A 16,741-nucleotide genomic window follows, 5' to 3' on the forward strand; every position below is an offset into this window, starting at 1 on the left:
CAGCTTCATACGAGAAAGTCTCACTGATTGGAGTTTGAGAGTTCTGCTCATAGGTAATATCTTGCCCGTCGTCCAAGTCGTCATCAGAGTGTGGTACAGCGCGTTTCCTCTTCTCATGGCGTAACTCCCTTTTCAACCTTTCAATCTCTATTTGCATGCTGTTTTTCTCTGCATGGGGAACGCGACTTCCACTGCGAGGCTGGGTTCGCTCAGTGTGTGTAGTATGCACACTACCTTCACGGTCCTGCCTCCGCTCCAGATTAAGAAAAGGATCAATATGTTGGGAGGCCCCAGATTCTGCCGGTTGTTGCCCTTGACCAGCCATGACCAACCGCTGCTACTCTTCCCTTACGCTCAAGCTCTTCCCACAGACGGCGCCAATTGTAGGGTTCAAATTCTTTACGTAAACCCAAAGACAATTAATTTGTAGAGTATGGGTCAAAGAACTAGAATTAGTAAGGGATTAATAACAATGGATCATAACCATTTCAACAGTGCATTGATCAGTTTGTATACATTGATAGTTTTAATCACTCTCCTGTTTTCCTTCTCTCTCTTTTTTTCTCCTCCTTCTTTCGGGGTCTAATTGACAGGTGCTCCCCTCTATTATATAGTCACTCTTACCCTCATTTCCATCGTCCACGTGCTCCCCATCCATGAACTTGCTCAAGTACCTGTCACGTCAGGCAGCTTCTTTTCATCTCTGTGTGAGTGGCAGTAGGTTAGGATGCACTATTCAGAGGTCTTCTCCACATAAATGCGGCCAGAAAAGCTGTTGCAATGCATTGAATATGGTGGCAGCAACCTTTCCCTCAGATATTTCCCCATCCTTATCGTTTCTGAATATGCTTTGAGCTTATCTTGATCAGGTGGAGTCCTCGGACAGTCATTCGGACTTTTTCCCTACTCAATTAGTCTCCGATATCATATCAGAGCAAAACATCTTCCTCGGACAGGAGATGTCCTCCTCGGACTGGAGATATCCTCCTCGGACAGCGATGATCCTTCATCAAGAGGATTCCATTCCTAACTGGGCCTTGTCTTTTCCGCATTCCTCTTTTCGGATGTGAAACAGTCCTCTCGTGGGCATTCGGCCCATTAACTTGGGCTTGGCCCCCTTTTCCCCTACAGTAATAGTATCTCTATCATTTTTTAAAATTAAGATATCTTAATCACATCAAGATTCTCTAAAAAATTTTCTCAAAAAAAAAAAAAAAAGATTCTCAAAAATTCTTTAGGTACTCTATATTAGTATATTATAATTTTTTTTAAAACCTCACATTTTATTTAAATTAAATGGCTAATATTATGTCATCTTTCCCCTCAAATATATATATATATATATATATATATATTATGTCATCTTAACAATCCACTAAAAAAACATAAAACAATTCATTCCCTCAAAAAAAAAAAAAAAAAAACTCAGTCATTCACAGGCTCTTAAACTTCTCTCATCCTGTACAGCACAAACCTGGAACAAATCCATTACCGGAAACCAAGCCCACCAAACCTAGATTTGTTGGTAACTTTCTCATATTGAGCAATACATAACTTCACAAAGCTCTAACCCTTTTTAAAATTTATTTATTTATTTATTTTACATATGTTTAACTATGATAGCTATCATAATTCAACGTATGTAAAATAAATGGCATCTTTTATGATGTCTCATGTCAAGGATTCGAATTTCATCTCTTTTTAAATTCTACTCCACTATCTACCTATTTAAAAATAAAAAACAAAAAAAATCCAAATTCTCCTAAAATTACAAAGCTTACATCAATGAAAATTTATTGATAATAGCACGTTGCTTAATACTAGTTGCCCATTTTCGTAACCAACTAAATTTTAATAAATTACAACAAGCATAAATTACTTTTGAAAATAAAACCATGTGCATATAAATATACCAATAAATTATTTTTTATTAAGGTAGAGCACGACATAGTGATTAAATTTACGTTTAAAGTTTAAATTTTCCTCTCCCAACTATCAAACTATATATATATATATATATATATCACCATATTTTGCTTTTTACACACTAGTTTAAACTCACAAATGCATACCAAACAAACTAAACCAAACCGTCCAGCAACGTAACAGAGTTCATATTTTCTTTTGAGGTTGTAATTTTAATCCTAGTCAGTTTCGTTTTCGGTTTGGATAAGCGGGAGAGATATTGGGTATATCTCTTTTTAACCAACGAGTCTGTGGATGGGTGGGAAAAAAATAGATAAGACCAAAATTATTATTATTATTATTATTATTTTTGAGAAGATTATTATTATTATTATTATTTATGGAAATACTAGAAACTTCATTAAACACGAGAAAAATAAATTATATCATGAAAAAAAGCTTGTTTAACAAAATAAGGACTCTCTTCAATCAAACTGAGAGGAAGATTATTAATCCTTAATAATTAGAAAACAAATACTTACACATTGTCACATACACCAAATGACTCGAATTTCACCATAATAGGACTCAAATTTAGGAAAAGAATTAGTGATAGACTGTAACCATCACTAATAGTATAAGACTCTTTTAACCGTATAAATTGAACAAATACTTACACATACACTAAATCCTGATGGGTGATAGGACTCAAATTCCCAAATCCTGATAGACTCAAATTAAAAAAAAAAAAAATGTAGTAGTAGTATGATAGGACTCTTTTAAACTAAGTCAGTATAAATTGATTAGTGTGTTATATGATTCTATCAAAATAGTTAGTCGAATTTGGGTTTAGAGTTTACACTCTTTTCTATTGAGAAAAGAAAGAAGCTCTACAGCCTACACTAATACACTTTCTAATGACGATGCCAAGATTATGGGTTATTTTGATGGTTAACAACTTAATACACACACATATATATACCTTTTTATTGAAAATATAATGATAACATTGATGGTTATATATATATATATATATAATGTTGATGGTTAATACATATATACTTCAAGAACCAAGAGTAATATTCTTTTTAGGATTTGAAGCATTCGCTCCAACTGGTAAGGTTTTGTTAATGTCACTTTGTCTTGAATTTTCAAGGTGGCTGTGTGTAGAACTGTAAGTAAGGGCGAGTTTATTTCTTCGGGCCTACAAAATTACTTTCACTTTTTCATGGGTCAATGGAGTTTATCTCTTCGGGCCTACAAAATTTTTTCTCTCTCCCCAAATTAGAGAAAGAATACAGAAAGAAAACTTAAGGAAATGAAATATCAAAATTACTTCCACTTTTTCATCCTTTTACTTTTAATATAAGTGCATAATAATAATAATAATAATAATAATAATAAACTCTTTATCTTTTTACTTTTCTATCTTCTCTACTAGATATACAATAATAGAAAATACAAAAATATTTTTTTTATTCTCTAAACCAAACAAAGTAAGGTTGTGAATAAGTTTAGCCGAGTCAAGTATTAAAATTTAAAAATTGTTCATTTATTTTTATTTTGAACACTAGCTCATTTTTAATTTTTTTTTAACAAGTTTGAGCTTGTTTATGAGCTACTTGATTAATATTTTATTTTTTCATGTATAGTAAGTACCACAATTAAAATTTGTTAGCCCTTCTCAAATCCATACTAATAGTTAATAACTAAATTATTGTTGAAATAATATTATTTGAGTTAATTAATATAATATTTTTTGATTATGAACTTATTATTTGAGTTAATAACTAAGAAATGGACTATTTATTAGAAAATTATAAATAATAATTTGATGTCTTATAAAATGTTTACAAACATAGACAATGCAATATCAAGTTTACATGAGTATGTTTTTTGTACATGTATAGATATAAATATATAATATTATATATACTTAAATTAAACTTCACACTCATGAGCTTATCACAAACAGGCCCGCCAATTAGCCTTCCAACTACGCTCTATCTTAACTCTTAAGCCACAATAAGGAAGTAGGGAGAGAAAAAGAGAGAGATCATTATAATAAAACCGTTTTGCTCAATAATTTTTTAGAATAGTTTTCTAAAAACTATTTTGTGAAAACAAGTACCAAAAAAAAAAAAAACCAAAGAGTGGGATTCACCATTTTTTTTTTTAATGTTAAATTACCGATTCTTTGAAAAACTTAAGCTATTAGGAAATTATAAATGTAATCATTTAATTTAACACTTCCCCTTCACGTGTGGGTCGCCTGAACTGCCCTTGAATAGGGGCCTAATATGTAGAAATTGAAATGGGAGGTAAGGTGGACATAGGAGACTGATCTCGGGACATCTTGCTCTAATACCATGAGAACTTACTGATTCTCCCAAAATTTTAAGCTTTCACCTTATGTTTGAGGGAGGGTGTTAGACATATTATGGCTTAAGTAGCCCAAACCAATTGTAAGCTCATGTACTTGTAGAACATGCGTATTAACTTTAGTTTCATCTATAGTTAGCCTAAAGTTAGTTAAATATTTTCAAGTATATAAATTCTATATTGAGTTAATTGTAATACAAATGCTTAATATAATATGTAGCCGTCAATGGTTTTTCTCATTGTGGATGTAAGGCGTTAGGTCGAACAACGTAAACATTTTTGTGCGCTCTCTCTTTTATGCTTCCGTTCATGATTCAATTATCACACGTAATCCCATAACAACTTTAATACTTAAATACAGAAAACCTTTTTTTTTTTTTTTTTAAATGACTATCAAACAAGCTTGAACATTGCGAAGCTTTCTCAATTTATACTAACTGACAATTGTTAAAGTGAAAAATACCAACAATAATACAAAGCATATGCATATGACTACATTCAAGAAATGCAAAGCTTCCCACAATCAAAATTGAAAGCACAAATAGTGTGAAAACACTATTGCTTGTAAAGTTTAAAGAGTAAGGGAAGAGAGATGCAAACACAAGATAACATTGAAACGTGTTATTGAAGAGGAAACTGAAGTACTTGGCAAAAAACCTCTCTGCGGCCCTCCAAGCCGAATCGACCACTAGTGAATAAAGTTAGAGTACAAGGATATCAAAAAAACCCTCCAAGCCTAATCTACCTAATGTACTTGAACCCTACAAGTTCCAGCTACCAACGGACTCCATCGAGCCATGTCTTCACTAGTTATTCGAATCCTGCAATTAGCTCCAAATTGAATCCACCAATCAATGGCTTCTTCCAATGCTTCCTAAATGCACCAAAACTTCTCTCAACACTCAAATTGGGTAAGGTAAGTGTTTGGTTTAAGAACTTCTCAAGGATATGTAATAGGAGAGGTAGGAGAAGAGGAAAACTAGGAGAAAATGTGTAGATGATTGTGGGTTTACAATTTCTAACTCTTAAGTGTTTTGCTAGGGTTTTCTCTCTAAAAGTCTCTTTACAATTTCCTAGGTAATGTGGGTTTATAGAGTGTTGGTAAAGAAATGAGAAAAGCACTCTTTAAAAAGTTCTAGGCAGAGAGTTTCGTGGGTTACTTGTGACTTGGCCGAGTCATAAAGTGACTCGCGAAAACCAGTGTAACATCAGTTCTTCAGCTTCCAGCATGTGCTTCTCACAACTTTCCAAAAATCAATCCTCTTCAAAAGTAACTCAGACAAGAATGCAGCCAATAATTTGTCCCTTAAGAAGGTGGTTAATTTCCCATCACCCTACTAGAAAAAAACCAACTACATAAGTTGTAGTTATGAGCACAATTCTTCTCCATCTCCTCTCTTTGGCATAGTTTTTCAACCGCATCTCAATTTTCTTAAATTGCTCGCTTTCACTATCAACTTTCTCTTTTGATTCCCCACTTTGTTCTTTCGTGAGTAAAGCCCTAGCAAGGCACCTTGCCAAAACAATTCCATCTTCTAAGGCAGAACAAGCACCTTGGCCAATGTTTGGGGTCATGGGGTGGAATGCATCACCAAGCACACAAACATTGCCTTTGCTGGTTTTTCTCCAAACAAGGTCCTAGGGATGTCCATACCTTAATAGGGATAACATAATATAATCCAGTTCAATGTTTTCAACAATGGCCTTTATTTCATCAGGTACATTTTCTAACTTGCTTGTACGTTTTTAGACCCCATAAAACACAAGTTGTATAACCTAGTTGTTTAACCAAGTAATTACTTAGATAAATTATTCAGATCTAAGTTAACACAAGTAAATCATATCACGTAAATAATGCGGAAATATAAAGAACACAGCGGTATGATAATTCAGGAAAACCAAACCGGTAAAAAACCTAGAGAGGATTTAACTTAACTATCCTTAAGATAAAATAGATCCATTATGTAATAATTGAAGTTTTACAATAAGACTTAGATCACTAACATCCTATTGCTATCTCGAGTAGAAAACTTACTACAACGACCACGTGACAGTTTCGAGTCCATGGACAACTTCTTTCCTTGATCCATAGCAACCACAAGTACTCCCACTTGTATTTTTCTTTAAGCTCTTGAAACAACAAATGAAGAGACCACCAAGTTCTCGACATCAATCTTGATCTTGATAACTCTAAGTGTGTATGAAGGTAAACACCTCTAGATCTCACAGAAGATTCACACACACAACATATCAACAACCTATTAAACATGGTTAGGGTTTTTCCTTTTATACTTAAAGCAAAACATAAAACCCTACACGTCATATGGGCTTGGGCTAAGATGGAAATTCTGTAGAAAAAACAATCTGCACGAGGTTCAAACAATCGAGTCTAATTTTCGATCGATCGAGCCTTGTAGATTTAGTCTAATAAATCCTGTAGTACACTCGATTCCAGCTTTATAAATAAACACACTTTGAGCAGCCTACATCTAGACTCTAAGTTTTGATCATGAAAGTTCAATAAGGGTATACAACACCTTTGAACGTTTAGACCCCAAATAACACAAATACCAATTCAAGCTTTATATCAAACAATTTATGTGCGGAATATGATAACAAACTTATAACAGAATTGATAGAACAATCTAAGCCAAATATAAACACATCCACAGCAGTAAATATAAGGCAAATGTAAAGGGAAAGAAGATGCAAACACACGGACAACACACGATGTGTTATCGAAGAGGAAACCGAAGTCCTCGGCGTAAAACCTCTCCGCCGCCCTCCAAGCGGTCAAATAATCCACTAAATAATGTAGTTGGGATACATGAACAGTAGAAGACCCTCCAAGCCTAATCTACCCAAGTACCTAAGCCCTCCAAGCTTCTTGCTCCACGAGGTTACGCCGAATCTATTTCTTCTCTAGCTTCCCGGATTTCCGCTACTTGACTTATGCATCAACCAATGTATATTGGTTCCTTTCCAAACTGCTTCCCAAAGCACCAAATGGACCTTCTCACAGACGTGGGTGTGGTGAGACAAGGTTTGGTAAATGACCTCTCAAGGGTATGACAATGGAGAGGAAGAGAGTAGAGGAATTTGTAGAGTCTCTTTAGATGAAGATTGGGGATAAATCAATCTTGTATTTCTCTAGGTTTTCTCTCACAAAATTCTCTTTGGAAGCTCTCACAAAATGATGGGTATAAGGGTGTATATATAGTAAGGTGAGAAGGGAATGCAAAACGTCAATTTTTGCCAAACAGGGCAAGTTGGCGACTTGAACTCGCGGCTTGTCCAAGTGCGAAATCAAGTCGCGATGTAACGGCCTGGCCAGACTGGAACTTTTGTCCTGTAGCGTGACAGCTAGCGCGACCCTTCAGCTTCCCAGTGTGCCTCTCACGTGACTGCATTTCACGGCTGGCTAGTCGCGAACCACCCGCGAGTCCTAGTCGCGAGACTCTATTTTTCTTGCACACTCTTGAGCTTTTCTTCACATCTTCTCACACACTACTCTTTACAATTTTCCACCTAAATACAGGGTTACTAAGTGCTGAATTACAAGCAAATTGGTCACGGAAATAAAGCAATTAGATGGTTGATTAAATTCAACCTTACAGATCATGGTTTGCCAACATTACACATTGAAGCTCTAATACATTTAGATCCTAAAGTCTTAGAACCTAACATTGCTTATCGCAAATTTCTCAGTTTTAGCTGGGTCATCTTCCATGTCTTTCTTTGCGAGATATAATAAAACAAAAATTGTGATAATGCTATACCTTGGAAATAAAAACATTTCACAATTTGTTTAAATGATAAATATATTATATATATATACATATATATTTGATAATTCAATTACTACAAAAATAGACTATGATACAGTGGACACATTATTGTATGAAAGTTGTTTTAGCAAAAATAATTAAATGGGAAATTGTACCGAAGGAGCCCGTCGTCTTAATTGGGTCTAATATACGGATTTAGATCTGCCGTGCAATTGCCTTTGATAGGGTGAGAAGTGAAAAACGTTAAAAAAAAAAAAGTTAAATTTTTTTTTAAAAAATTATGATTCAAGGATTGAGAAAAAAATGATTTTTTTTAAACTTTCAATCTCAAGCAATAATCCTTATGAAACTCTGTGTGCATTGGCATTGACTTAAAAAGTCTCTTTTTTTTTTTTTTTTTTTTTTTTACCATTTAGCTTATTTTTGCTTTTATTTATATGTCTCATTACATTTTTTGGTATTATTCATGGATCTCACTATATTATTCAGTTACCTTTTAGCTTTATTTATAGTATCTTTAGGATCTGTTTGATACCGCTTATTACTGAAAACTAAAAACACTATAGCAAATAATTTTTAATGTGTAAATAATGCCGTGAAACCTAGTTTTAAAGAAAAATTTGCTGAAATCCGTACTTGCGAGTCCCGTGAACAGTGCACAGGACCACAGAAAAAATACAGACGCGCATTTTGTTGCTTTTCATCTCAATCCAAACCTAGCCTTAGTAAAAAGTTTTTAGTTTCAGCTACATGTTTCTAAACGAACCTTCTATTTGAATCTGGTCCTACACTAAAGGATGCATAGCTCTATCCTCTATGCACAAAAACATACGGTACATGACAAAATACCTTTTTATTTTATTTTTTCAGAATCAATACATGACAAAAATACAAATCCTGATGTTTGCTCAAATTACTTAAGAAAACGTTTTCTAATAAACATGCTTTAAGAGCCATGTAACCACGTTACTATTACAACATTTTTCACAATTAAATTTCACATTTATTAAGTTGTTAAGTTCTTATTGATTCTTACTAAATCTACCACCAATATCACTTTATTTTCTATTATTTAGTATTTACTACTAGTCACTTTAGTCAGCACCAGTACTATTTAAATGGACTGAGGTAATTTAGACTGTCTTTTTAGCTTATGTAAAAAATATACATTTTGCATCATTAAAAAAAATCACTTTATTTATTTTACATTATCACTTATTAATATACCCTACCTCACAATCTTTATTTTACATTACATATATAAAATAAAATAATCTACATTTTTTTAGAGATAAAAGATAAGAAGGGAGAACTTTCCTCCGCTAGAGCCTAGAGAGCAGAGGATATTGACAAAATCGAATAATAATAAAAAAATGCTTAAACAGAAATGCATGTGGGCTACATACAATATCCTTTATTTTTAGAAAATATTGTAGCAGCATGTAAAGTTTTTTACAGCGGTGCATAATGGGTTGGAGGTTTATTTTTAGTGTTTTTAGTGTTTTTTTTTTTTTTTTTGCTACATTATTCTCTAAATTGCATTTGGATAACCTGATGCATAAGCCTAAAAGATAATGCTCTTATGAATCCTTCAACTCTCAATATTCTTTATTTATTGCACCAAATTATACTTAGCCTTGATAATAGTTCCATCAGCAAGATGCACAAGCTTATAGAAGCCTGATTCCTCCATAGAAACTACCTTGGAAGAGAACCTAATGGTGCCACTTGGGAGCTCATTTGCAAGGGCTTCCAACAACACATTCCTATTCACACAACGAAGTTCAAGGTCTCCACTGCACATCAGTCAGTAATTATTCAGGCAATTTGCTTAAAAAGTCTCAATTATGAATTATAATATCAAAAGAAAATTATCAGCATCTATATCTCTCTCTCTCTCTCTCTCTCTCTCTCTCTATATATATATATATATATATAAAAGTTGAAGAGTAGTATTTATTGTTGTTACGCTCTTATTGTGCCACCTCATTCGCCACATCATTGGCCAAATCATCTTTATTTTTCTTTTTCTTTTTAATTCCTAATTTCTTTTACAAAAATTATATAAATAAATTATTGACTTTACACATTCATCTTAAGCAGTTTTAACTTTACATATAAATTTGCGTCTACATATTATCCATTTTAATTTAAATGTTTAATATTCCATTATCATTAAATTGATGGGCTAGCGGTAAGATTATAAAAATAACGACATCAATAATTAAATGCAAAATGGCTTCCTCAAATCTCTCCTACATTAAATCTATTTTCCTATAGTAACATTAATTTTTTCCCCCTTCAGTGGGTACTAAGCCACAAACTAATCCTTAAATTGCCCTAATCATTGTACTCTTTACCCATTTTTCGGTTACAAAGGTTTATATCTTTTCATTTGTGAGGAAGGACTCCAAATGATGTATGATCCATATATCTAAAGATAAATTACTATTAAATTTTGCCTCTTATGGTGATGACTGATGAGTTGCCAATACAACCAAAGCAACTCCCAAGTACAAATAGAGCATCTTTATATGCAAATAGATTGCAAAGGTGGAGAAGAGCAAGCTTGGAATCATAAATATGGCTACAGGAACTACATGAACAATTTTTGAAGAATTATAATACGATGCGGGTATGACACCCTAAATGAAATGTACATGCTTTTCTAGAGAGCAAGGCTACACAAATGCCATTGTTTACAAAGAAACTTATATCAATCTTCTTAAGGTAAAATTCCTTCAATTACAATATATACTTTTGAATTATTCTTAACTAAATTCCACCAAAATTTTCACATTATTTAGGGTGAACCATCTACTGTGCCTTCATGCATGTTAATGCATGTTATGTGTATCTTTTGTTTAATTAAATATAATTTTCACGGTTTAAATTTATTTATTTATTTTTTCCTCCATATTATTGTGAATTTGGTGATGGTGTATTTTTATTTTTGATAGCTTCCATAGTATTTCTTTTGCTTCCTTCTACTTCTAATTTTGCAAAAATATTGCAAAGATACTTGACTTTCTCTTGTATTTTAAGTGACCCAAAAAAAAAAAAAAAAAATACAACAAAAGGAGAGAAAATTTTAAGATTTACTCTGCTGAAAAATTTGTTATATTTCTATTTGGTGAGTGAAATTAATTATGATCTATTATATTATTAAAGACCTATTCCCATTTTTTAACTCCTAATATAACAAATAGCCATTTTATTTTTATTTTTTGTGGCATGTAAAGAATGTTTGCAACACTCTTTTTTTACCACATCTTTAGCATCCTTTATTATTTTTTTGTTTTTTGCAAATTTTACTTTGTTCAAATTTTCATCTTCTTCAACTATTGTCTTCTTAATTCAACCTTTCATCTCCTCCGATTATTGTTTAAAAAAAAAATTTATTTGATTCCTTCAATAGATTTTTAAATTTTCTCATTTATATCTTCTTAAATTCTACAGTTTCACTTTGTTCAACCTTTCATCTACTTCCACCATTCCTATTCCATCTTAATTTTTATATAAATTTCTTATTATTTCATTTCCAACCTCCCCTATCCTCTCAAGTTGTCCACAACAAAAGAGGTCAATACTCTCTCTCTCTCTCTCTCTCTCTCTCCAATTTTGTTTTTCTTTTGGTGGATTTTTTATTGTTTCAACCACTTATTTTTTTTCCACTAATGGTTATTTTTGTTATTGTTGATTTAATTGTCACATCACATTTTTTTTCTCTTTTTGATAAATTTGTGTAGACTTTTATGCATATTTAGGTATTTTGGTATTCTAATTCTTGATCACAAGTTCTTTTTTTTTTTTTTATCTTTTTTTTTTTTTTTTTTTTTTTTTTTTTATCTCATTGGTTTGATTTGATTTGGGTTAATAATTAGTTGTTTTGCAAGTTAGAATTTGATTTTTTTTTTTTTTAGTGATCCATTTAAATGTTAAACTATGAGACTTTACTAAATTTTATTTATTTTTTAATTCTTTTGGGTGGAAAAATTAGTAGTTCTTGTAGAGAAAGTACTCTTAATAGTTGTATTAGAAGTACTTTATAATACCACTTATTCAGAGAAAGTAAAGATTAGTCAAACGAAAATAATTGGATGAATACCATATTTTAACTTAATTTTATTTTCATTATTATGACTATTATTATTTTACAACTGTAGGGACTGGGTTTGAGCACTTATACTATGGGATGAGTGGACTTAAGCCCAACTAGCCCAATATAATAAATTTATAGAGAATGAGTTTAAGAACTAGGCCTTAGTAAGGGTTACAACAGCTAGACATGGTTATGAATGGATTGAATAACAAGGACGTGGATTAAAGTGTAATATTCTATCCTCGGCCTTCACTTGAGGAGTTGGTTGGTCTTATTGTTTCTTCAATGCTTGGTTCCTAAGGCTTCGAAGATGATGTAAATTGCCACGGTCTTCTCTGTTTCTAATTCTCCACCTCCTTTTCTGGAGGATTTCTTATATTATATACTTCCTTCCAGTTGATCTTGGCCCTCAATTTGTTGATCATGCAGGTCACTACTCGAGTGTTTGTCCCATCAGCCACTTTCCCAAACCTCCTGTGAGTTGCAGCAACCAAGGCAGCACTGTTCTGGGGTCATTTCCTCATTAATGCAGCCAGGACGTTAATCGTGGGCATTTAATGCAGAGGTGACAGTTTCTCCTTAAGTTGCTCCTCCACCATGCTCCCATGGCTAACCCATTGCACTTGTCCTTTTTCTTGGGATGCTTTGGGAGGCTGCCTTTGATGGTGTTCCGCTCTTCCTTTCTATGATCTCGGTTGGCCGAGAACAGGATTGTCCTCGACAATGTCTCCTGGCAATTTGGACTTTCTTCGATCGTCCTCGGGCATTTTTTACTCCTCGGCGTGGGCCTTGGGCTTGGTATAAAATAGGCTGGAGTTGCTAAATTCTTTGACCCCATAATAACCCCTCAAAATCCTGCTGTTCAGCTCCTCGGACGAAGAGGAGGGTTTTGATGTCCTCGAGCCTTTGTCATGGCTTGTCAAGTCTTGTCCTTCGTTAGTGCTAGAGCCTCTTCACCTATCCAAGGCACGTTCCTGGTGCTTCAGTATACGGAGCGCACCTTCATTAAATTCTGGCGGCTCTGTGCTTCCCACGTTCAACAGTGTGATGGTAAGCTAATGGTAGGGATTTCTTTAACTTTATGGGCGGGAAACCCGCACGGTTCTTTTTAATTGGAGGTATAAATACCCATTTGAATCGATTTGCCTCTTCACTTTTACACTTAAGAGTTCTTGTGCACATATCTTGAATTCGGTCAAATCTCCAACCAAACTCACATTTCTTTTCAACATAAAAAGCCTGTTCGAGGAGCTTTTCCTCATTTCTGTAAGTTTTCTTCTCCCTCTAATTCACATTTTCTCTCTTTCTTTCATCCTTCCCTGAGTCCTTTAGCCATTCCTAGGGATGGGTAGGTTTAAAAAGTTGGTTGAGTCTGAAGAGGCAATGGAGAAGTTCATCGCCGATTATAGGATACCCCGTAATGTAGGTTTAAGATACTGTGAAGAAGGGGAGTGGCATTTTAGGAGGCAAGAGGGGGAAGTAGTGATTCCCATAATCGCCTTCCTAGAAGGTGATATGAGAATCCCTATGAGGCCGGTGATGAGGGACTACCTTAGGCATTTCCGATTAGCTCCCACCCAGTGTGCCACCCACGTGTTTAGGATCCTGGGTTGTGTAGACGCTTTAAATAAGAAAATGGGGTTGAGGTTAACCCACCACGATATAAACTGGTGCTACAACCTCCAACACCTAAAGGGTAAGTCCTATTATATGAAGACGAGGGATGATAAGGTTCGGCTTATTCAGTGCCTCCCTAAGTCCAGCAAGGGGTTGAATAAGTACTTTCTCATCGTGGCTGCGGAGTGGCACGACTGCCTTCATTGTCTGACAGAGGAGGGGGTACCAGGTGGGGTATTCAGAGTAAGAGAGGGTTGATCTTTTATGTTATCACAGTTTGCATTGTTCAGTTGCTAATATGAATGTGCTTTCTTTTTGCAGATCCTCACGCCTTTGAACGACACCTTCACTTGGTCAACCGGGAGGATTTAGAAACCATCCTTAAGGCGGAGGTCTTTATGAATGAAGCTGACAACCAAATCAGAGCCGCTCATAAGATTCTCGGGTACGATTCCTTCCAGAAATCGTTCTCAGCTCCGAAGTACGTGATTAGAGCCAAAGATCCTTGGCTTCACAGAATCACTGTAGCAGAGCATAGGTTCTCGCTTCCTGAAGGATCTCCTATCCCAGAAGGCGTTCTGTTGGCAGGCCCTTCTTCATCCCATCAGGCTACAAAGGCTAAGGGAGGAAGAGTAGAAAGAGAAGAAAAAGTTGCTGATTTGGGTCTGTCTGAGGACGAATTTGGTGTTTTCAACTGTTAGGTTCTAAAGATTTAGGATTTAATGTATTTAGAACTCTAATTTGTATTGTTGGCAAACCATGATCAAAACAGGTTTATTTAGTCGTGTTTAGACTTGCTCAAAGTTGTGCATTTATGTAAAGTTGGAATCGAGTGGTTGCAGAAAGTATTAGTGACTTTCGGCTTGGCTCGATCAATGGAAGCTTAGGCTCGATCGATCGAACCTGGGGCAGAATGTTTTTTTTTTCTGCAGATTTCCAACTTAGCCCTAGCCTATTTTAAAACGTTTTAGGGTTTTATGTTTTGCCAAGGTATATAAGGCAAACCCTGGCCACATTTTAGAGGTTTCTCATATTGCTGTTTTGTGTAAATCTCTTGTGAGATTTAGAGGAGCTTTCCTTTACACAAAGCTTAGGGTTTTCAAGGAGGAGATGTTATCTACACCTTGATAATCAATTCAGTTGCTGTCATTGGAACTTAAAGATACACAAACGGGTGTGCTTGTACTTGCTAGAGAATCCAAGAAAGAAGGAGTCCGTGGTCTCGGAGCTTGCACATGGTCGTGTCAGTAAGTTCTACTGGTGGGTAGCAATAAAAAGTCGAGCATGGGGGCTTGTAAGTCTTATTGTATGAACTTCGATTCTTTCAAGATAGTGGATTCAAGTTTACCTTGAGAATAACTAGGTCAAATCCTCCCCAGGTTTTTACCGTGTAGTTTCCTGGGTCATCATATTATTGTGTTATTTACTTTTTTGCTGCTATATACTTGATATGATTGTTTGATTGTGATAACCTAGATTTGCATAATTTGACTAAGTTAATCACTTGGCTAATTAACTAGGTTAATCCAGTTGTATTAAGGGTCTACCGTTCATCGACCAAGTCTATCCATCCGAGGATCCCTCTAGTGACTTGGGCGATCCTAATTTGACTGAAGCGAATCTCTCATCAGTAGGGATTGATTCTCAGGTCGAGATGGGCTTTAAGAGAAAACCCTAAACCAATTTGCTTGACCTAATCGAGGGCCAACCGGGGAGGGACGCACTGGGGAAACCACAATCCAAGCTTCCTTCTCCTCCACCTAAGCCTTAGCCTGTGTAGACCAGGTCATCTTCCACCCAGCCGACCCTGCCTCCTCGGCCTGAGCCCGTCGATCCAAAAAGAAGGGGGCTTCCAAAGGCAAAGAGCCAATGGATGGGGGGAGATCTCGCTCCTCTCAGGAGGAAGATGAAGCCCGACGAGCTTCAAAGCAATTGAAAACTGGGCAATCGAGGCCAAGAAAAAGAGGTCGCCACGCAGTCCGAGCCCTAGGCCTGGCTCCCTGCCCCGATGCTCCATGGGGAACCTTTGAAGGACAACGCCTCCCTCAACTTCCGAGGGGGCGAGGGCACCTACGTGGCCGATGTGTTGGAGAGGTCCTTGCTACTCCCTACCGATATGGCCGAGTTGGGGGACTTGAGGAGGCAGGAGGTCGTCCTCAACCTCAAGAGGTACTTAGGCATGGTAAGACTTCTAGCACTTGTGACTTCGTTAATTTTTGTTCTTTGGTTTCCAACTTATCGTGTGTTTATTTCAATTGGTAGGCTATCCAAGCCACTTATAGGTTGGAAGGGCAGGGCCCTGGATTTGGAGCGCGAAAAGCGCCTGAATGCCACCCGAACCCTTAAAAACTCCGAGGCTGATCTCTTGAAAGCAAGGGAGGATCTGAAGGAGATGACAAGGGCCAGGGATAGCGCTGAAGCAAGCCTAGCTGGCGCTCAGAAACAGGCCGAGGACCAAACGAGGCGCCTGCTCGAAATTGAGGGTTAATTAAAGATTGCCAAGGAGCAAATCGCTGATCTGAAGAAGAAGTTGGCTGAGGCAGAGGGGGCCAAAAATGTCACGGAGTGGGCCAGGGATGAAGCCTTGAGGGCTAAGGAAGAGGCTGAGTTCGCCAAGATAGAGGTTGAGACCTCTAAGGAGAAAGCCGAGGAGGAAGCTTTTACCTTGGGAGTGGCCGAGACCGAGGCCACTCTCAAGGTTCAAGTAATTGGGGTATACAGGCTCTACTGTTCCCAATCTTGAAATGAAGCCCTCAAACAAGCTGGGGTTGAGGCTTCATCAAATCTGTGGAAGGTGGAGAGTATATACTTCCCTCCTGCCATCCGAGAGTTTGCCCCCTCTAGCTCCGAGACTGAAGTTGCTCCTAAGGAGGCTGAGACTGCTCGATCTGAGGCTGCACTGGTTATGATTGCTCCTGAAGAACCAGCTGAGGAGGGTGAGTTTTCT

General features: G+C 36.0%; 1 pseudogene; it reads right to left on the reverse strand.

Annotated features, from left to right (window-relative positions):
* Positions 1–5,495: 5,495 nt before the first annotated feature.
* LOC112039316 (monooxygenase 2-like) lies at positions 5,496–13,439 on the reverse strand (annotated as a pseudogene).
* Positions 13,440–16,741: the final 3,302 nt, after the last annotated feature.

Source organism: Quercus suber, unplaced genomic scaffold (genome assembly GCF_002906115.3).
Source record: "Quercus suber isolate HL8 unplaced genomic scaffold, Cork oak 2.0 scaffold_312, whole genome shotgun sequence".
In the NCBI taxonomy this organism is placed as follows: domain Eukaryota; kingdom Viridiplantae; phylum Streptophyta; class Magnoliopsida; order Fagales; family Fagaceae; genus Quercus; species Quercus suber.